The sequence below is a fragment of the Ovis canadensis genome, chromosome 5 (genome assembly GCF_042477335.2).
Source record: "Ovis canadensis isolate MfBH-ARS-UI-01 breed Bighorn chromosome 5, ARS-UI_OviCan_v2, whole genome shotgun sequence".
NCBI classification, from domain to species: domain Eukaryota; kingdom Metazoa; phylum Chordata; class Mammalia; order Artiodactyla; family Bovidae; genus Ovis; species Ovis canadensis.
Window position 1 is genome coordinate 48,634,763 of NC_091249.1, and position 19,164 is coordinate 48,653,926.

A 19,164-nucleotide genomic window follows, 5' to 3' on the forward strand; every position below is an offset into this window, starting at 1 on the left:
GGTGAAGCCAAAGAAAAAGATGAGAGAAATCCAAGTGGACATTAGAGCTCTTGCATTTTTTTTTCAAGGTCTTAAGTCAAATTACAAGGATAAGGGTAAAAAATATGGAGGGAAAGATTTCAGAAGACTGGAAATTGTCATGAACTCCCAATGTATATCCCCCCAAATTATAGCTCATTAAAGAGGTACCTTAACCCCAAATTATTAAGTGTTGTAGAGCAACTTTGGCAGAAGGTGGTGGTTGACATGGCCTGAGTATCTCTTCTGGCATACTCAGCTGCTGATGGCTTAGAGGAGATTTACAATATCCTATTGCCCTGGAAGCAAGCAGCAAGGTACTGAAAGGACAGGTAGTTAAGAAGAAGCCTGGTGTTTGAAGGGGTTCCATAGCTTCATAATAGTGGAATCTATAAGGACCATGAACTTCAAAAGCTGATACACTTTTGATGCTCTGATAAACAAATTTAGCAGTAGAGTACCAGGGACCAGATCAGAGTGACTATTTTCCAGTGAGTGTCCACAGGACAGTATGGTGGACATTATTGCTTCTTGAGATTCAGCCAAGCAATAACAGAATACAACCAACCAAAATTTTCTTATATTCCTCCCATCATGTAGTGGGGATTATATCACCCTCCCCTTATATCAGATCAGGTTCTGTGAATGTTCTGACCAACATAACATAATGGAAATAACATGCCAGTTTTCATACCCAGGCCTTCTGGGGCAGGCACACTTTTCTTCCTGTCTCTTGAAACACATGCTCTTGGGACACACCCTCTGAGAATCTCTAAACTCATTGTTTTGAGAAGCTCAAACTACAAGAGAAAGTTTCATGCAGGTGTTCAGGTCAACAGCCTCAGCTGACCTGCCAGGTGCATCCAGTGATATAAGAGAGCCAGATCAGATGCCTAACCCAGCTGCTCTCTTAAGCATATCTGTAACCTCAGTTGATTTCAGATGTTTCTATATAAGGAACCTTAAGTTATAACCCTCCAACAGAGCCGTTAGTCCACAGACCCATGAGAGACAGGACAACAGTACAATAGATAATTGCATGACAGGCCAGGAACTCTTCATCCTACATGGAGATGAATTCTCCGGTTGAATCTCCTACCCCAGGAGTGGGCATTTTATGAGTGAGAAGTAGTGGTTTGTATATTAAATCACTTAGATTTCAGGGTTAATTTTTGCCACAGTCAAACATATAATTTCTCAAAAGATGTAGGCTTTGGAGCTTAGCAGTTATCAAAATATGGTCTGCAGAACTGGGACTCCCAAACAACACAACTGTGAGGTCATAGACTAGTGGTAATTTATTATGGCAACAACAGAAAACTGATACATTTGGAAAACTTTTATTTGTTACCTTATGCTCAAGAGACAAGGCTCATGAGATCAGTGGTATTACTAATGGATTTTATTTTTGACTCTGTGTAATGAAATGTGTCAACCAAATGGAAGATCTGCATAAATTATTCAACCAATATTTTCCAAGAGATGTTGGGAAATCATGCATGACTAGAAGAGATATTCAAATTACAAAGTAAACTTGAGAACAAAAAAACAAACAAAAAAAATTGATATGGTTTCCGATTACTTAGATATTATTTGCTTTTAAGATGTTCTCACCCATTGAGTTGGGTTTTGTTATAGTATCAAAGAATACCCAAAATCATATGAAAAGACTATTATAATCCTCCTTCTTTTTCTAATGAAATATGTGTATGAGCCAGGATTTTCTTCAAATATTTCAATTCAAAGAACATATCTCAGCAGATTGAGTGAAATATTTATGAAAATTCAAGTATCTTCTATTAGGTTAGTTAGCCAGACATTAAAGAGATTTGTAAAATGTAAAGGAATGCCATTCTTACCACTACTTTTTGAAAAATGTTATTTTTCATAAGAATATTTTTATGTTAATATAATGAATTTTAGTGTTAATTTAAAATTAATGTGCATTTAACATTTTTCTGTTTTGATTTCTAATATGGTGATTATCAATGACCCACATAATCACAAAAGCAAAGCAACCCACATAAACACATTTTTTTTGGTTTCTTTTTTTTAAATTGAAGTATAGTGTACAATATTATATCAGTTACGAGTGTACAGTATAGTGATTCACAATTTTAAAGGTTATACTCCATTTATAGTTACATATCCTTGTAGCTTGTCTTATACATAGTAGTTTGTACCTCTTAGTCTGCTACCCCAATATTGCCCCTCTGCCATCCTGTCCCACTCCTCGCTGGTAGCCACTGCTTTGTTCTCTATATTCGTGAGTCTGTTTCCTTTTTGTTATATTCACTAGTTTGTATGGATTTCTTAATAGTTTTTAATGTGAAGGGGATCCTCAGATCAAGACATTTAAGAAACAATGCCTTCATCAATTCCCACAAATACACCCCATTGCATATGAACCAGAGAGCCCTCCTCCTCCTTCTTTAAGAGAAGATGAGCTCTTTCTTCTCTCTGTGCCTGGGACATTTTAAGCAAGAGGAAAGGGAAGAAAATGCTTTCAGAAGGGGAAGCAGACTTGGTTTTGAACCTGAGCTTTGAACTGATAGAAAAAGTAAAGCTAAAAAACTCTATCTTAAACCAGAATAACCAAGCTCTTTTTCATTGGGCAGGTTAAGTTTATTTACCTTGTACTCCTTTTGTTATCAGCAAAAACAGAATCCAGGATATCATAAAATCAATTTTAAAATTGTACTTTAAATTTTATCATTTATCATTTTTATACATCACTCAATTTTATCATTTATAAAAATGGAGAGAAAATATAAATTATACTTTTGCATTAATTTTTAAGTTATTTATTTTGTATTGGGGCATAGCTGATTAACAATGTTGCGATAGTTTCAGGTGGACAGCAAAGGGACTTAGCCGTCATCTACATATACCCATTCTCCTCCAAACTCCCCTCCCTTCCAGGCTGCCACATAACATTGAGCAGAGTTCCATATTCTGTACAGTAGGTCCTTGTTGGTTATCCATTTTAAATAAAGCAGTATATACCTGTCCGTTGCAAACTTGCTAACTGTCCCGTTCCCCTGGCGACCATAAGTTTGTTCTCTAAGTCTCTGAGTCTCTTTCTGTTTTGTAAGTTCATTTGTATCATTTCTTTTTATATTACACATATAGGAGATATCATATGATATTTCTCCTACTCTGGCTTCCTTCACTCATTATGACAATCTCTAGATCCATCCATGTTGCTACAAATGGCATTAATTCATTCTTTTCAATGGCTGAGTAATGTTCCATTGTATGTATGTGCCACATCTGCTTTACCCATTCCTCTGTCAATGGACATTAAAGTTGTTTCTGTATCTTGGCTATTGTAAATTGTGCGGGAATGAACACTGGGGTGCATGTATCACTTTGGATCATGTGTTTCTTCAGATATATGCCCAGGAGTAGACTGCAGTGCCCTTTCCTGTTGGCTCAGATGGTAAAGAATCCATCTATAATGTAGGAGACACAAGTTAAATCCTTGGGTTGGGAAAATCCCTTGGAGAAGGGAATGGCTACCTACTCCATCATTCTTGCCTAGAGAATTCTATGGACAGAAGAGCCTGGTAAGCTATTGTCCATGGGGTTGTAAAGAGTTGGACATGATTGAGGAACTAACGCTTTCTTTCCCTTTCACTCTCATGGTAGCTCTATTTTTAGTTTTTTAAGGAACATCCACTGTTCTCCATAGTGGCTGTACCAATTTACATTCCCATCAACAATGTAGAAGGGCTCCCTTCTCTCCACACCCACTACAGCATTTATAGTTTGTGGATTTTTTGATGCTAGTCTTTCTGGCTGCTGTGAGGTGATATTGCATTGTAGTTTTGATTTATATTTCTCTAATAATTTATGATATTGAACATCCTTTCATGTGCCTCTTGGCCATCGATATGTCTTCTTTGGAGAAATGTCCATTTAAGTCTTCTGTCATTTGTTGATTGAGTTGTTTGTTTTGATTCTGTTAAGCATCATGAGCTTTCTGTAAATTTTGGAGACTAATCCCTTGTCGATCACATCATTTGCAAATAATTTCTCCCAATATGTGGGTTGTTTTTTGTTTCATTTATTGTTTCCTTTGCTGTGTAAAATCTTTTAAGTAGGTGCCATTTTTATTTCCATCATTCAGGGAGACAGATCAAAAAAGATGTTACTGTGATTTATGTCATAGAATATTCTATGTTTTCCTCTAGGAGTTTTATAGTGTCTGGTCTTACATTTAGGTCACATTTTGAGCTTATTTTTCTGTATGGGGTTAAAGAATGATCTAATTTTATTTTCTTACATGGAACTGTTCAGTTTTTCCCAGCACCATTTGTTGAAGACACTTTCTTTCCAATATTGTGTAATCTTACCTCCTTTTTCATAGTTAATTGGCCATAGACACATGGATTTATTTCTGGGTTTTCTATCCTGTTCCATTGATCTATATTTCTATTTTTGTGCCAGTACAATACTGTTCTGATGACTAGCTTTGCAGTATAGTCCAAAGTCAGGGAGCCCGATTCCTTCAGCTCTGTTATTCTTTCTTAAGATTGCTTTGACTATCAGGCTCTTTTATGTCTCCATAGTTATATAAGATTTTTTTTTGTTCTAGTTCTGTGAAATATGCCATTGGTAATTTGATGGGGATTGCATTGAATCTGTAGATTGCCTTGGGTAGTATAGTCATTTTGGTAATATTTATTCTTCCAACACATGTTTGCAGATTGGCACTTCTTGCTTAAATAGCTTCTCATTGCCTTCTGAATGATGTATTGATCCCAGCCTGGACACTGTCTAGTATGGGTGGTTTCTTGGCAGTGTTTTCTGCCACCAAAATTTTATATCTTGTGTGTATACTTAGATTCTATTCTGTTTCCTAAATACAACAGTTTTCTTTCCTGCCAAGCCCTGTGCATTTCTTTTCTGTCTTTAAAATGTCCTTTTCCTTCTTATACACCCAAGGTTCTTACTTTAAAAAGACAATTATTATGTCACCTCTTGTGTGAAACCTACCTTGATTAATTCCCCTAAGCTCTCCACCAACCATGATTAATTCCTTCTTTCTCTGTCTTCTTTTATATTTCACATTTATTTCTAAATGGAACTGTACAGTGTTTAGTGGGGTTTCTTAGTGGGTGAAAGATGAGGTATCATGCTATTTTCTTGGTAAATGGTAGAATTCTACCTTTCTACTTTTGGCTTCTATTGTACTTTTATTTCTTGTCGGCTCATCTCATCTGGCTACTCCATTCGTGTTGGCAGCAGAACTTTTAGTCCACCTGAATACATCAGTCAGGATGGGATTGCGCAGGAAACAGAAGACGTTCTGTGAAAGTGGGGACAGGTGAAGGTTGTTTATTTGTTCATTGTGCCACTGCACTACAAATCCTTAGAATATAGTATTCTATCTTTGTGTTCTTAGCACAGTTCTTGGCACATTTAGAGGCAATGCTGAGTAAATATGTGGCTGATAAGTGTCTTAGTGTTACAATGCTTGAACTGGATAATCTCTCACTCTTTCCAAAGGTCCTTCCAACTCTTTATATCTTTTTCTCTGAACTGGCTTTCTCATTTTCTCCATGAATTATTCTTTTTATTTCTGGTTTTGTTTTCCTTTGTCATTTTTGTATCTAGATTTCTTTCACTTTCTCTGATTTTTTCCTACAACAAACAAATGTACAGACTTCTAATTTAAAATGACACTCAACAGTTTTCCCTGTAGACTTTCTTGTTTCCTATTTTCCCACTGATGCTTGCATGGAAGTAAAGAGGGAATGTTGCCTTAAGTAAAGATGAGCACAGTACCTCTTGTCATTATAGTGAAGGTATGTTTTAATTAAGATAAATTATCAGGGGCCTATTCATGGCTTAAATGATTAGGTTGGTGATGATGAGAATTATGACAACCATGACCAAAGAGAGCCACCAAATATACTTTAACTATAAACACTTAGCAGCATATAATATTTACTAAGCCTTTAGGAAACCAGGAATATGGTTTAATGCATTTACCATCTGGGTCCAATAAACATTTTTAGGTTGTTATAAATTTTTGTCATTTTATGAAAATTTACAGCAGTAAGGAGCTAATAAAAATAACTAGATTTGTCAATGTAAACATGGCAACATTTTTGGTATCAAAGAACTGTGGTATACAACCAGATAAAAGGTGAAAGAATATTGTCACATATATTTTTAGCAAAATGGGGTCATCTAGGTTCTTGCTGTGAAATAGTACGTGGATAGTTAGGTTAAGGTCCTACTTGTTTTATGACTAACTGGTTGGTAATATGTTTTTTCTTTATGTTCTCACAAAGGCATTTTTCACTCAGAACTTCTTTAGTTTTAAGAAAATTCATCTCAGATTTCACTTATAAGAACAATTTCACTGTTATCATTAAAGTCTAGGGTTCTGCTCTCAGACTTGTGAGACATCTCCTTCCATCAGTTTTCTTCCTTTGATGGTTTGGGTAGAAATTCAAAAATTCTGAATTCTCATTTGTATCTAATATAAGTAAAAAACAAAATACAACAAGTGTCTTCAGTCTTCTTTTATACTTTCTTGAAAGGTGGTATAAAACTTTAGACAATATAATAAGAAAACTAAGGAAGGAAAAATATCCTTCTGGACCCTTCTATCCTGTTTTCTCTATTCCTGTTTCAAACATCAGTGGTGATAAGTGATGTATAATGAAGATTAATGATAAAATAAACTCTAAAATGATTAATAATCTCTAAAATGATTAATAATAAACTATATGAAAATATAGAAAAATTAAGCCCAAAAGTTCCATAATGTAGCATGCATATAAAGGGCTCTATGGATGGATTGGGTAATAGCAAGACTGAATATGTATTTTATAGTTTGCAAAATGAGTAAAATTTCTCTCTGATACCAGGAAAAATTTAAGCAAGAATAAAAGTTATTAAATATTAATTCTCACAAATATTTAGACCTGATTAAAAAATTCAAAAACTAAAATTTGATCTGATGGATTCTGATCATATACTGAGGGTTTATACATGCCAGCATGATAGTAGTGCTGAGAAGACATTACTCATCTTTGTACTTCATCTTTCTTATTCTATTCAGAACAACTAATCAAGACAGGAAATGGAGTTTGCTGGAAAGGGGAGGGGCAAGGAGGTTAGTGGAAGCACATTTTATCATAAAAATTATATAATTATAGAGTCTATACATTCAGTGTTATAGGAGAATTGGAACCTGGAGGAAACTCAGTAGCAATGTGAGCTCCAGACAGCTCTTATTTTGTCATCTTGTTCTCAGTGATCACAACCACAGTATCACATTTATACAGGACACTGAGCATTTCGCTGGGTACCGTTCATATAAAGCTATTCTACTTCTTAAATCTAAGTGAAGCTTTTCATCAGAATAAGAGTACAGATCTAAGATCTGAGCGTAGTTCTAAGGTCCACCTCTCTGAGCAATCACTGCATCAAGAGAGTTTTCTCCTTCAAATAAGAGAAAGAATAAGTTGTTTGTTTTTTAAAAAACTAACCAACATAGGACCTACAAACAGATACTATAGTACAAAAGATAGAAAATATAATCTTAAATGTTCTGAGGAAGAGTATTTCAAAAGTAATTTTTGGTATAATCCATGATTATATGGTCTATATTAAGCAGAAGCAAAAAAAAAAAAAAAAAAGAAAAGAAAAGAAAAACCAGAAGAAATTTGAAAAGGAATGTGCAAAATAAAGAAGAATTTCAAGGAGACTAAAATTGTAGTATAATTCAACTCATCATAGAAGACAAAGAAGGGATCTGACATTGCAGAAAATGAATCCATGATGTGGATGATAAACTTTAAAATAGAAATAAAAGACATAAAACTAAGAAAGGAGATGAAAATGCAAAGTGCAGAAAATGGCATCCAACCTAAAACTTTTCTTAGGAAGTTCAGAAAAATTACAAGGGAAAAAAGTTTAAATCAGCAGTATTTACTACAAAAGAAACAACTATATACCTTACTCCTAGATCATGACTGGATAATCATGACTCAGTTAATACTTGCTAAATGTTTGAATTAAGGAAAGATTAATTGGTGATAATTACCTAAATGTTGTCAAATGGTAGTTCATAAGCAAATAAGACTAGCAGGTATATTTTACTTGGCTTGTGCAATGTCACTCAAAGAGAAACAGATTTAATCCAACATGTAGACAGTGTGATTTCATACCTTCTCTTGAAAAATGAGACTGTTTGGGTACACTTAGACCCCATTTCCAAATGGCAACCATTTCTTAAGTTTGAGTAGCAACTGCTCCCCTTAGGTAGGGCCTGTATTTTCCCTCAGGATACATTTTAATGTTTACATTACTTGCCTAGACACTGGAGTTATTGGAATTTATGAACCCTGCTTTACAACAAAGAAAAAGAATCAGTAAGAGCATATTAAAATGGCTTATAACAATGTAAGTATATCTGAAGAGAGGTCAATGAGTCTAGACACATTCTGGCAAAACAATTACAGAGATCGAAAACAAATTTTTACAAGCATCTGTGCTAAAAATATGGTTTCCTTACCAAATAAGAGAAGTCAGAATGAATTCCGAGTTTTACTCTTAGCAATAAATATGGAACAATAATGGAGCAATAACTGCAAAGTTTCAAGAGAAAATTTTACAATTTGTAAAATATATACTGAAATCATCTTTCTGAATGCAACATTTTATAGCAGAAACAAAGCATTAAAAACATTATCAACATGCTACTGAAATACACACACACACACACACACATTTTACAGTGACATTTTAGTTAACTAAAGCTCAAGAATAGTGAATGTTTGTTTAATGGGATGGAGATGATCTCTGAAGCCATTTAAACATACAGTTGCCCATGTAGCCATGACAATTATTACAACATATAGCCATATAGTGGCAAAGTAATTTAAAACACAGGAAGTAACAACACAGACACATATGCCAAACTCCAAATCCCATGCTAACAAATGTTAAAAAAAAATAGACACATCATCAAAGGTCAGTGAAAACCTGGTGAGTTACTAGTTTTATGTAAAAGGAAGAGATTCAAGAGATACCAATTAGTTCATGACTTTGATGATCAGGTAAATTCACATGAAAGAAGGCTTTCGAAAATTTTGAAGCTGAATAGTAGTGTCTATAAAACAGTAAGCAAACAAAATAGCACATAACAGTGATGATCTTGCCTTACCCAAATGGGAAAATTCACTAAAAGAGAACTCTAACCATCTATAATCACAAAGCATCTACTGCAGTTATCATGACAACAGTTAACATTTATTGAGTTCAAGATTTATTTTTTAATGCTGCAAATTGGGTACCTCCTTTGCACTAATGGGTTCACTTCTATTTGCTAGCCCATTGAATTCTCAACCGATACAGATGCTGTTACCCACACCTTTAAAACGAAAAAACAGAATTTGGACAATTTGAAACAGTCCACACATATAGTCCTTGATAGCATGAAAATTCAATCCCTAGAAACATCAGGCCACCCTTTCCTCTAATTGACATTCGAATTCCCTAGGAATGACTCAATAGGCAAACTAATTACAGGAAGCAACAAATCCAGAACTCCACCCAACAGAGGGGGTAAACGTTTTCAGGTGACATTTCAAAAAGAGCTTTGAGTTTTCCATGTAGAGGATCATGTCATCTGCAAACAGTGAGAGTTTTACTTCTTTTCCAATTTGGATTCCTTTTATTTCTTTTTCTGCTCTGATTGCTGTGGCCAAAACTTCCAGAACTATGTTGAATAGTAGCAGTGAAAGTGGGCACCCTTGTCTTGTTCCTGACTTTAGGGGAAATGCTTTCAATTTTTCACCATTGAGGTTAATGTTTGCTGTGGGTTTGTCATATATAGCTTTTATTATGTTGAGGTATGTTCCTTCTATTCCTGCTTTCTGGAGAGTTTTTTTTTTTTATCATAAATGGTTGTTGAATTTTGTCAAAGGTCTTCTCTGCATCTATTGAGATAATCATATGGTTTTTATTTTTCAATTTGTTAATGTGGTGAATTACATTGATTGATTTGCGGATATTGAAGAATCCTTGCATCCCAGGGATAAAGCCCACTTGGTCATGGTGTATGATCTTTTTAATGTGTTGTTGGATTCTGATTGCTAGAATTTTGTTGAGGATTTTTGCATCTATGTTCATCAGTGATATTGGCCTGTAGTTTTCTTTTTTTGTGACATCTTTGTCAGGTTTTGGTATTAGGGTGATGGTGGCCTCATAGAATGAGTTTGGAAGTTTACCTTCCTCTGCAATTTTCTGGAAGAGTTTGAGTAGGATAGGTGTTAGCTCTTCTCGAAATTTTTGGTAGAATTCAGCTGTGAAGCCCTCTGGACCTGGGCTTTTGTTTGCTGGAAGATTTCTGATTACAGTTTCAATTTCTGTGCTTGTGATGGGTCTGTTAAGATTTTCTATTTCTTCCTGGTTCAGTTTTGGAAAATTGTACTTTTCTAAGAATTTGCCCATTTCTTCCACTTTGTCCATTTTATTGGCATACAACTGCTGATAGTAGTCTCTTATGATCATTTGTATTTCTGTGTTGTCTGTTGTGATCTCTCCATTTTCATTTCTAATTTTATTGATTTGATTTTTCTCTCTTTGCTTCTTGATGAGTCTGGCTAATGGTTTGTCAATTTTATTTATCCTTTCAAAGAACCCTAAAGACTCCACCAGAAAATTACTAGAGCTAATCAATGAATATAGTAAAGTTGCAGGATATAAAATCAACACACAGAAATCCCTTGCATTCCTATACACTAATAATGAGAAAGTAGAAAAAGAAATTAAGGAAACAATTCCATTCACCATTGCAATGAAAAGAATAAAATACTTAGGAATATATCTACCTAAAGAAACTAGAGACCTATATATAGAAAACTATAAAACACTGGTGAAAGAAATCAAAGAGGACACTAATAGATGGAGAAATATACCATGTTCATGGATTGGAAGAATCAATATAGTGAAAATGAGTATACTACCTAAAGCAATTTACAAATTCAATGCAATCCCTATCAAGCTACCAGCCATATTTTTCACAGAACTAGAACAAATAATTTCAAGATTTGTATGGAAATACAAAAAACCTCGAATTGCCAAAGCAATCTTGAGAAATAAGAATGGAACTGGAGGAATCAACTTGCCTGACTTCAGGCTCTACTACAAAGCCACAGTCATCAAAACAGTATGGTACTGGCACAAAGACAGACATATAGATCAATGGAACAAAATAGAAAGCCCAGAGATAAATCCACACACATATGGACACCTTATCTTTGACAAAGGAGGCAAGAATATACAATGGAGTAAAGACAATCTCTTTAACAAGTGGTGCTGGGAAAACTGGTCAACCACTTGTAAAAGAATGAAACTAGATCACTTTCTAACACCACACACAAAAATAAACTCAAAATGGATTAAAGACCTAAGTGTAAGACCAGAAACTATAAAACTCCTAGAGGAGAACATAGGCAAAACACTCTCCGACATAAATCACAGCAGGATCCTCTATGATCCACCTCCCAGAATTCTGGAAATAAAAGCAAAAATAAACAAATGGGATCTAATTAAAATTAAAAGCTTCTGCACAACAAAGGAAAATATAAGCAAGGGGAAAAGACAGCCTTCTGAATGGGAGAAAATAATAGCAAATGAAGCAACTGACAAACAACTAATCTCAAAAATATACAAGCAACTTATGCAGCTCAATTCCAGAAAAATAAACGACCCAATCAAAACATGGGCCAAAGAACTAAATAGACATTTCTCCAAAGAAGACATACGGATGGCTAACAAACACATGAAAAGATGCTCAACATCACTCATTATTAGAGAAATGCAAATCAAGACCACAATGAGGTACCACTTCACACCAGTCAGAATGGCTGCGATCCAAAAATCTGCAAGCAATAAATGCTGGGAGGGTGTGGAGAAAAGGGAACCCTCCTACACTGTTGGTGGGAATGCAAACTAGTACAGCCACTATGGAGAACAGTGTGGAGATTCCTTAAAAAATTGCAAATAGAACTACCGTATGACCCAGCAATCCCCCTGCTGGGCCTACACACCGAGGAAACCAGAATGGAAAGAGACACATGTACCCCAATGTTCATCGCAGCACTGTTTATAATAGCCAGGACATGGAAACAACCTAGATGTCCATCAGCAGATGAATGGATAAGAAAGCTGTGGTACATATACACAATGGAGTATTACTCAGCCATTAAAAAGAATTCATTTGAATCAGTTCTGATGAGATGAATGAAACTGGAACTGATTATACAGAGTGAAGTAAGCCAGAAAGAAAAACACCAATACAGTATACTAACACATATATATGGAATTTAGGAAGATGGCAATGACGACCCTGTATGCAAGACAGGAAAAAAGACACAGCTGTGTATAACGGACTTTTGGACTCAGAGGGAGAGGGAGAGGGTGGGATGATTTGGGAGAATGGCATTCTAACATGTATACTATCATGTAAGAATTGAATCGCCAGTCTATGTCTGACGCAGGATACAGCATGCTTGGGGCTGGTGCATGGGGATGACCCAGAGAGATGTTATGGGGAGGGAGGCGGCAGGGGGGTTCATGTTTGGGAACGCATGTAAGAATTAAAGATTTTAAAATTAAAAAAAAATAAAAAACTAAAAAAAAAAGAGCTTTGAAATTGCTTTGTAAGTAAAAAATGGAATTTTGTTACATTTGTTTATACTTATTTTAAAGTCTAATATTCTTATTTTTAAAAACATTTCAGTGTGTGTGTGTATGTTTGGGAGTGGGGACTATAATTAATTCAATGCTTAGGTCATGAAAAAAAAATACCATTTACCTGGATCACTGTTCCCTCAAATCATGGTCTGCACATCATTTATGCTGTAATCTCTAGACGGAGTGATAAAAATATGGGTCCACCTCCCCCTGGCTTTGGCCTCTTGAATTGAGCTTTATAGTGATGAGACCTAAAGGCTTAGGGTTTAATATGCTCTCCAGATGCCTTTAATGCACATTGACATGTAAAGACATGTATTTAGATAAAATCTAAATGAAGCTAGGCCTTTTCTGGCTGGATAGTACTTATTCTAGTTTTTCTGTTATCCTTTTTGGTAGATATCTTCTAAAGTAGCTGCCAACTGCACTTCACTCCTGGTAGTCACTCCCTTGTATAGCTCCTTTCTCAGTGTCAGCTGAACCTCATAACTTGATTCTGTTGAATGACAAAGTAATGGGACTTCTCTTCTGAGATTAGGCTACAAAGAGAACATAACTTAGGGCTCCAGTGTGTTCTGTTCTCTCTTCCGTTCTCTTAGACAATCACCCTGCAGGAGGCCAGCTGCATGTTGTGAGGCTGATCTAGAGGCTCAAGAGAGTGGGTCTGGAATTGGATCCTTCAGCCCCAGGCAAATCTTGAGATGAGGGCAGTAGCCCGGCTGACAGCCTGTCTGAGGACCTTGTACCAGAGGCACCAGCTGCATTGTGACCTGACTCCTGACCCACAGAAACTATGAGATAATCAATACTTAGTGTAAGGTGCTAAATTCTGGGGTAACTTGCTACACAATATATAACTAATGCTCCTTGGAGGCATAAAACCCATAGGATTGTTCATTAGCATTATTATGATCCCACCTGTCTTTATATCCCTCTCTTTAGACTGTTACTTCCCTAACTCATCCTTCTTAGGATCCCCATGACCTAGTTTCCTTGCAATCTAGTGATCTCTGACTCAGATTCGTATATTCAATCAAGTCAACTTCTGGATTAGGTCAGCTGGGACAGTAAACCTGGTCTCTCAACTTTGAGATCCAGGTGGACTGGCACAAGATGCTATGTACTGACGTTCTGAATGTCATTAAAATTCAACATCAAATGTCTCCCTTTAACTGTATCCCAAGGGACCTATAAAAGATGCCAAAATAGTAGTCTCCTTCCAAGAAGTTGAGTTGCTAAGGCCAACTAATTTTATAAACTTAGATGTTGTTTGAGGGTTATTCACCTAGAGCTGATAGTCAAATTAAAAATAAAGGATGAACCTTCTAAATGTGGAATGTAGAGGCTAAAAAAGTTTGATGGTGTATATATGTGTGTGTGACAGGTAAGTATAATAGTTTTTGTACATCTAGTCTTTTTGACACCCAACCATTCTGTAACATTTGCTATCACACCTAATTTGTAACAAAAATGCATGTGAACTTCATTTTGAAAAGCTTTGTTACCACTAACCTATTTAACTCTTCTAGGATTTGAAAATGTTCTTTGTGTAGCCAAACTCCTAAAGTCATGTCTCAGAGTAAATCTGTTGAGATGGCAATAAGATGATGTAGAGGGCATGGTACTGTCCTCTAAATTTCCCTGAAACCCGCTGAGCTGTGAAGACTGGGGCTGATGTACTCTGCTGTGGGCTGAACCTCTGCTGGGAATACATGATTCACGGTGCTGTGAAACAATGCTGATGGAGACTCTGGCCAAGAACCTCCCTATAGTATATGGTGGCTAGACAATGACTTTGCCTGCTGATGCCAAATCAACTGATGTGCCCTGTCAAAACTACTAGTCAAGCTGTTTATTTGCCATTGGGGAGAGAAAATGACCTGAAGGTTGCCTGGAGTTTGCGATTTACAACTGCCTTTGCTGGCACCAACAAGACAGACTTACAGCTGGAGCTCTTTACTTCAACCTTTTATTCCCCAAGCTAGTACTTTGTGTTAACACTGTAGAATTGAAAACATGGGCTTTGAGATTAGAGTACAAGGGTCAGGATTGTGGCCCCATCACCTATCAGTTCCGTGTCCTTGCCCAGAGTGTTTGAATTTTCAGTCTCAGTTTTCTCATCTGTAAATGGTTATCAAAATAGTAATTCACACCCGAGGAGAGAAAATAAGAGAAAAATACATGGAAAAAGCTTAAAATACTAGCTGGCACACAGCACTTAATAAATGTTAGCTATGAATATTTTAATATTATAAATATTATTGATAACTCAATTCTATAAAATTACCCATAAGCTTCAGTGAACAATCCTTTCTATAAACAATCATTTTAAAATTCCACTTATCTCTACTTTTATAGTTAGGACATTGAGCACTTTTGGAGACTACTGCTCTGATCAATGTTGAAGCCTTTAATTTTATTTTATTTTTTTAATTTATTTTTTTTTGAAGCCTTTAATTTAAAAATTTAAAATGTTTTCTTAAAGTTAAAGGCAAAATTAAATATATGATTATGATATACTATTAGTACTTAACTATACACTTGGGGTGTTTTAAACTGTATATTTCTCCATGTAGTTTTTAATATAAAATGTAAAAACTTTTACATTTGTCAATTGCAAATACTTGTTTATTAAAATTTAAAAAAAATTTGTCCCTCTTTACATTTGAAAACAGATTGCCCCAACCATAACAACTTTTATGTATTTTTCCTCAAATAAATTATTCTTAGAGCTTTATTCATTACTAATGAAAAAATTTTATATTTCCCCTCTACATTTGCATAAAAAAGAAATCATGTATTCATAATGCAGGTACATACCCCAAGTGTAGATGCTTTTCTTATGAAAAATTGGCAGATGTAGCCAGATGTTCATTTTTCTGCCAGCATGATCATCATTTAACCAGGAATCCTAAATGTGTTTTTTCTTTTTTCTTTTCTTTTTATCCTTGGAGACAGCTATAATCAAACTACCTTGCTGCATGAGGTCAATGTAGTCAAGATGTCTTTTCATTATTAATGACATCCACACCCTATATTTAGATAAGGTAATGCAGATTGGCAAGTAAGTCTGGATCCTTAGAGGCCTTGACCAGGTCAGTCCATTAGCCACAGAGTCTGGCTGATTAAATACTACTTAGCATTCTTGATTTAGTGGCATTTATCCTAATATTGGCATAAGATCTTTGCTTATTTAGTTCAAAAAGAATTTTTAAACTCTACTGTATTTTGAGAACACCCTATCCTGGTCTATCTTCCTTGCAAACTAATATGTACCAGAGTCATTATTGTAGTAACTGAACCTCCTAACCTTTTCTTAAAATAGAAATCTAGATAAAACTTTACTGTCATTTCCATATATAATGGCAACATTCAGAACAGCCCTGGAACTTAGAAATGTTCCCAAACCAAAGGATGTCTGGTGATTCTTCCAATTGCCACAGTTTTGGAAAGGCATTTACTCAGAAAGGATGTCAAACAATAGGTGAGTGTTTTAGGTACATTCACCTCCTAAGTGTATGAGATTGCTGTGGATTCACAGCATACGGTAAAATACTAGACTACAGTATATTTTATACCCAATGTAGCCCTATTAGCATTCCCAAGAAGATGCATTGAGTTCTCAGAAGTTGATTCCTTCATTAATTCAGTCATTCTATGATTATTTGTTTTAAATTTGTGGAATTTATTGAATTATTTGCATCATGTGGTTACAATAGTGAACAAACAAGTCCTTTTGCTTTATGGAACTTACTTTTTAATGGGAAGAGACAAGCAACAAATCAACACTTTAAAAATGCTGTGGGAAAATAAAGGTATAAGAAATAGAAAAGCAAGGAGGTAGGAAGGGGTGGTATAAAAAATGTAGCTAGATGAAATCACTCTACAAAGGCACTGTTAGAATATGGGAGGAAATGAGGGGGCTAGTCATAGTTCAGTCCAGTTCAGTCACTCAGTCATGTCCAACTCTTTGCAACCCCATGGACTGCAGCAAGCCAGGCTTCCCTGTCCATCACCAACTCCCAGAGTTTACTCAAACTCATGTCCATTGAGTCAATGATGCCATCCAACCATCTCATCCTCTGTCGTCCCCTTCTCCTCCTGCCTTCAATCTTTCCCAGCATCAGAGTCTTTTCAAATGAGTCAGTTCTTTGTATTAGGTGACCAAAGTATTTTTCAGCTTCAGAATCAGTCCTTCCAATGAACACTCAGGACTGATTTCCTTTAGGATAGGCTGGTTTGACCTCTTGCCATCCAAGGGATTCTCAAGAATCTTCTCCAACACCACAGTTCAAAAACATCAATTCTTCAGCACTCAGCTTTCTTTACAGTCCAACTCTCACATCCATACATGAATACCGGCAAAACCATAGCCTTGACTAGACAGATCTTTGTTGGCAAAGTAATGTCCCTGCTTTTTAATATGCTATTTAGGTTGGTCATAGCTTTTCTTGCAAGGTGTAAGCATCTTTTAATTTCATGGCTGCAGTCACCCTCTGCAGTGATTTTTGGAGTCCCAAGAAATAAAGTCAGCCACTCTTACCACTGTTTCCCCATCTATTTCCCATGAAGTGATGGGACTGGATGCCATGATCTTCGTTTTCTGAATGTTGAGTGTTAAGCCAACTTTTTCACTCTCCTCTTTCACTTTTATCAAGAGGCTCTTTATTTGTTCTTCGCTTTCTGCCATAAGGGTGGTGTCATCTGCATATCTGAGGTTATTGATATTTCTCCCCGCAATTTGATTCCAGTTTGTGCCTCATCCAGCTCAGAGTTTCTCATGATGTACTCTGCATATATGTTGAATGAACAGGGTGATGACAATATGCAGCTGTGACATACTCCTTTGCCTATTTGGAACCAGTCTGTTGTTCCATGCCCAATTCTGACTGTTGCTTCCTGACCTGCATACAGATTTCTCAGGAGACAGGTCAGGTGGTCTGGTATTCCCATCTCTTGAAGAATTTTCCACAGTTTGTTGTGATCCACACAGTCAAAGGCTTTGGCATAGTCAATAAAGCAGAAATAGATGTTTTTCTGGAACTCTCTTGCTTTTTTGATGATTCAACGGATGTTGGAAATTTGATCTCTGGTTCCTTTTCCTTTTCTAAATCCAGCTTGAACATCTGGAAGTTCACGGTTCACATATTGCTGAAGCCTGGCTTGGAGAATTTTGAGCATTACTTTACTATTGTGTGAGATGAGTGCAATTGTGCAGTAGCTTGAGCATTCTTTGGCATTGCCTTTCTTAGGGATTGAAATGAAAGCTGACCTTTTCCAGTCCTGTGGCTACTGCTGAGTTTTCCAAATTTGCTGGCATATTGAGTGCAGCACTTTCACAGCATCATCTTTTAAGGATTTGAAACAGCTTAACTGGAGTTCCATCACCTCTACTAGCTTTGTATTTAGGATATGCCAATAGACAGGAGTATGACTGGCATCATCATACAGTGGGTCAAGGAACAGTGTTAAGACTAATGTGACTGAAGCAAAATGAACCAGAGGAAGAGTAGTAGGGGATGAAATCAATGGGTTGGAGTGAAGGAGTTACTATGTTGAACATTGGTGAGAAAGGGAAAACTGCTACTAAGATCGAGCAGGCAAACATTGGAGAACCTTGAGCAGAAGAGAGAGATGAGTTTTCTTTCTTTTTTTTTTTTTTTTTTATAAAGGATTTCTCTGGTTGTTATATGTGAATAGACTGATGAATTTAGGGCATGAGAAGAGGACAAAAGCCAGTTACTAGTCTAAGCGGATAAGAACTGAAAGGTGGTCATTAGACTTAGCAGCATGATGGCCATATTCTGACTTTGACAAGAACTTCCAGCATGGCATTCTACATAAGCAGACACTGATATGGACCTCAGCATCTTAGGTATACATTAGAGATCCACCCCTGTGGAGGGAGAATAAGAAAGCAAAATGGAGTAGAGGATGAACTTGAGCCATGATGGATTTGCATGTTGAGGCAGATTCTAAAAAGGATTGGGCAGTTCTATAGAGTGCTAAGAACATAATTGGAGTGTCAAGGGTGTTTTCATTGGGCTCATTACCTGGATATTAATAACCTGGTACAATCAGTCATTGGATGCATGTGCACTGGGAGGGGCATGTGCTTGGTTGGGTAAGGCAGCTTTCTGCAACTGAAACAAACCCTGAAGCTGATCGCTGGAGTTTTTCTGTGCAGTGATCCAGCATCAAGGGAAAATATGAACACAAGAGAGTGGGGAATTGCTGGAGTGATGTACCTTTGAAGGTGAAAGAAACTGGCATCTAACTGATCTTTGAACAAAGTAGTGTTAACCAGTGGTTATCAAAATGTATGCATCTAATTATAAAGTGACCTATTTCTTTTCCCCATTAAATATTTCAGTGACATTAAATTTATGCTTATTAGAGGAAAACCTAGGGAAGGAAATC